Below are 4,114 nucleotides of genomic sequence, written 5' to 3' on the forward strand. Positions count from 1 at the left end.
CGGTTATTCATGACAGGGGAAGGAGAAGGTTGGGTGTGGGGGGGACTCAGGTCTGGTCTTATAGCGTGCTGGGGCTGCTAGGAGGGTGTCTTGTACCGAGCGTGTTTCTGTATAGTGGGTCGTGATGTTTGGGTAGGACTGTGACTATGTTTTCCTGGGCCTTTGAGAGGGGTGGGGGATGTATGGGGGGGTGTGCCTGGGGGGTGGTGTGGCTTGGTTTAGCATCATGATGGGCTGGTGTGCCTGGCATGCCTGGCATGGGTCAGGTGTGATAGGATTTGCAAGGAGGGAGGGGAATAGGCGGTCAAAAACCTCCAGATTGGCGTTGTTGGCTTGGATCAGGACTGTGCCATTCGAGTATATGGTCACAGAGGTGATCCCGTGGTTGGGTAGGTGGTTCGGCGTGAGGAAGGAGAGCTTGCAGCTATGGATTGTCTTTGTTGTCTTTGTGATTAGGCGTTTTTCTCTTACGTTAGAGATCCAGTAGCTTGGTCTGACAGTGTGAAAGATGAGGTCCATTTTTATTTGACCTTTTGAGGGGCAGTGGTATATATCTGCGAAGAGGGATTCACGGAATTGCCTGATTAGTTTGTGCTTAAGGGATTTTTTTGCATTAGGAGAGATGTTGTGAGGGGGGGTGATAGAGAAGGAGTTAGGCCCGTGACGTTTAATGAGGGGGGAGGACAAGGGGTTGGGGTTGACAGTCATGGTGGCAGGCGATGGGGAAGTGTAGTACAGGCGGCGCGAATCTGGGATGGGCTAGGTCAGTCGGTGGGGGGGCGGCTGGACGTTGATCACTCTGCATTCGGGGTAAGGGTAGTGGAAGCGACTATGGGCTGCGAGCTGTGGATGTTTCCTGTGCGGTGAATAGGAAGTTAGGTGGTTCAGCTTCAGTCTTGTTGTGGTCTAACATGCCCTTTGTGGGATCCTAGAGTTTAGTTGTGGGTACTACGGGATGCGCAGTGGGCGTTTCACGAACTGTGTCCCATTGAGGGTTCTGTGTTGGGACCAGGCAGGATAGGAGTCCCTTTCTGATTCGGGATCACTTGTTCTCCAATGTGTGGCCAGACTATTATGCCGCCATTGTGTGGTCATCCTCAAGGGTTCGTTGGGATTCGGGTGGATTGAGCGGATGTGGCGCCGAACCTTCGTTAGATTAGTGCGAAACTGTGCATTTTCAGGGGAGGAGTCCCGTTTTTGGGCGCCATTTTGGGGTCCGGCGGGTAGGGGGGTCCTTGTCTCCGTCCTTGACTCTTTGTGCTAGGGTTAATTCGGAAGTTGTGAGTAAGGCTGTACTTGCGGTTTAGGAAAAGCTGTTGAGGTTGCTAACGCCGATCAAGGACATAGTGGTAACTGGCTTGTTCCCGTGGGATGTCTCGGTCTCCTTGCCATCTTAGGGTCAGGCAGGGGGAAGTCGAGATTCCTTTGCTATGGTGAGTTGTCTGAGCAAGGAGTGGATGGTCTAATAGGTGGGTGGGAATGGCATGTTCTTTTGCCCTTTTTCTTCTTGTTGGCGATTGCAGCGTTGAGGTTTCTGGCTCCGGTCCTGATTACAGTGATGCCGGGTTTTTTCCTACCGAGTGTCCCATTATCACCGCCATCTTAAGGTCAGGCGGGGGCGAGTTGTGTAGATTTAGAGATGGTCATTGCGTAATGATGCATGGCCACTCTTTCTATTGCAATGACTTGATGCACTTACAACCCGGGAGAATGGATTCCGAGAGTTGTAGGGGTGTCCTGCTCTTGCCGGGGCACCCTCACTCTTGGACCGAGCAACTTGCCTTCAGGATTGAAAGGCCCGCCTTAGGGGTGACTTATAGGTGTTGAGTGCAGTGACCTCCGATATAAGAAGATATATAGGTCATAAGTAGGGCTAGCACCAGCTTACACATGCTGCAATGGCAGGCCTGTTGTCACAATTTTGGTGAATTCTCATGTGTGGCATAATACATGCTTCCGTCCACAGGAGCAAACCAATAAACGTAAGAGGTGTGCTGAAATCTCAATGGGGAGGAAGAGACCAGGGAGAAACACAAGTTAAATGACAGAATCTTCCTCCATAGGCTTATACTATTGTGGGTGATTCATCCACACTATACAATTAGTTGTTCCGCAGAATATGAAACATCACAGCATTTTATAAATTCACATTGTATTAGTGTCAAAATTAAATAAAATCACATACATAGACATTTAAAAGTTGTTTTCCTTTCTCTCAACAGCGCAAACAATACATAGACAGAGGCCCATGGTTATAGTACGAAGCTAAATACACAACACTACATCTAAAACACTGACATAAGGTGGGTAACAATAATTCAAACGTGAAAAACACAATGCAATAATACAATGGACAACAATACAAAAAGAGAGACTAAACTGTAAAACGCCGACACGCGTTTCGGAACAAACATATACACAGTTCCTTCTTCAGGGCGAGAATGTAGAAGCCGGTATTTGGGGGGGCGATCTGAATTCAATTGGCGCAACCACCGGATATGTGGTATAGCAAGCTCACAGGCCGTAAATTTGGAGTACACAAGGAGAAAAGTGCGCCAATATTATCCAGAGATCCGAGAGTGCATAAGTATAATGAACGAGGTTGTGACCTGTTCTCTCCTCCCGCCCTTATCCTGTGACCTTGGCTCATTTTCGCTGCATCTCCTACCCCGATATGTTCTTCATCCTTTTATATGCCTCCCTTTGAACCACGGACAGGGATGGCACTTTCCAGCCCAATTCTCGCCAGTGGGCCACTAGGACCATTTGTCTACCCGCGATTACTTTGCACCGTGATTCCGGTGGAGCCTTCGCTCATTTTTTGTATTGTTGTCCATTGTATTATTGCATTGTGTTTTTTTTTTATTATTGCTACCCACCTTATGTCAGTGTCTATTTAAGTGATTATTTAATTTGATACTAATAAAATGTGAATTTATAAAATGCTGTGATGTTTCATATTCTGCGGGACAACTAATTGTATAGTGTGGATGAATCACCCACAATAGTATAATCCTATGGAGGAAGATTCTGTCATTTAACTTGAACTTCAGTCCATAGGAGACCTCTGGTGTACCTATACCCTGGGTGCCTTAGTACCATATTCTAGGGACTTTCAAGGGTTCCCCAGTCCCCAATCTGGAGTGTACCCAAGTAATAAGCATGCCCAATTTAGGGCAGAAGCACAGAGACTGGGGTCCTGATTAGCAGGATCTCAGTCAGACTATGTAAAACATAATATCTGAAAGAAACAGGTTAGTATTAGATTCCTAGAAGGAGGCTCATCAAGGAGGAAACAACATTTGGGTCTGGGGTTCGCTGACACTCAGAAAACCCTACTAACCCTTGATATTTCTCAAAACGTGAGTCAAATTAAAAAATGGTAATGTTGCTGTCATTCATCAAACATATGTTATCTTACCCATGATGCCCCGCAAATGCCAAGGAATGGCTCAAAAGGTGCAGAATTGCTCACATTTATGTGAAGGAAATTGGAGACACTTCTAGCTAATGGCAAAGGTCTTACCGTCCTGAATTCCCACCCATTTCCCAAGAAAAAAGTACCTCATATGTATGGATGTGCATAATGCACAAGATATGAACTTAGCAAAATTGTAAACATGTGAAGACCAAATTGACACTACTACATCACACAGTTAAAGTTGTATCCGTTTCCAGTCTAGTATGATAGGCCCACTCCCAAACGGTACAGTTTTCATTGAAGAATGTTAGAAGTGTGTGTGGCTAAATAAAGGAGGACTTTTACTGTTGTCCACAAGTAAAGACATTTTTGTCACACAGATGAGGAAAGTTAGTTCTTCTGCTCATACTTTGACATTTATGAGGGATTATGGGCATGGAAAAATAATATAAATAATGCAAGCCATACCGCTGTGGCCTCCAGGATGTCTCATTTAAAAATAAAAAAGTCTGGTGTTGCTAGCTTATCCCGGGTGCCTGCCAATCTCATGTTAAAACATAGCAGCTATCCACTTGCTAGGAAAGATTGAAATTTGAAGAAAAAATCATGATGTGTCCATGTTCTACTTTGGGGCCTTTCCTATACCATGGGATAGACTTATACATACAAGAGGGGTGCTGTTTTGATTAGGAT

Source organism: Lissotriton vulgaris, chromosome 10 (genome assembly GCF_964263255.1).
Source record: "Lissotriton vulgaris chromosome 10, aLisVul1.2, whole genome shotgun sequence".
Taxonomy (NCBI): domain Eukaryota; kingdom Metazoa; phylum Chordata; class Amphibia; order Caudata; family Salamandridae; genus Lissotriton; species Lissotriton vulgaris.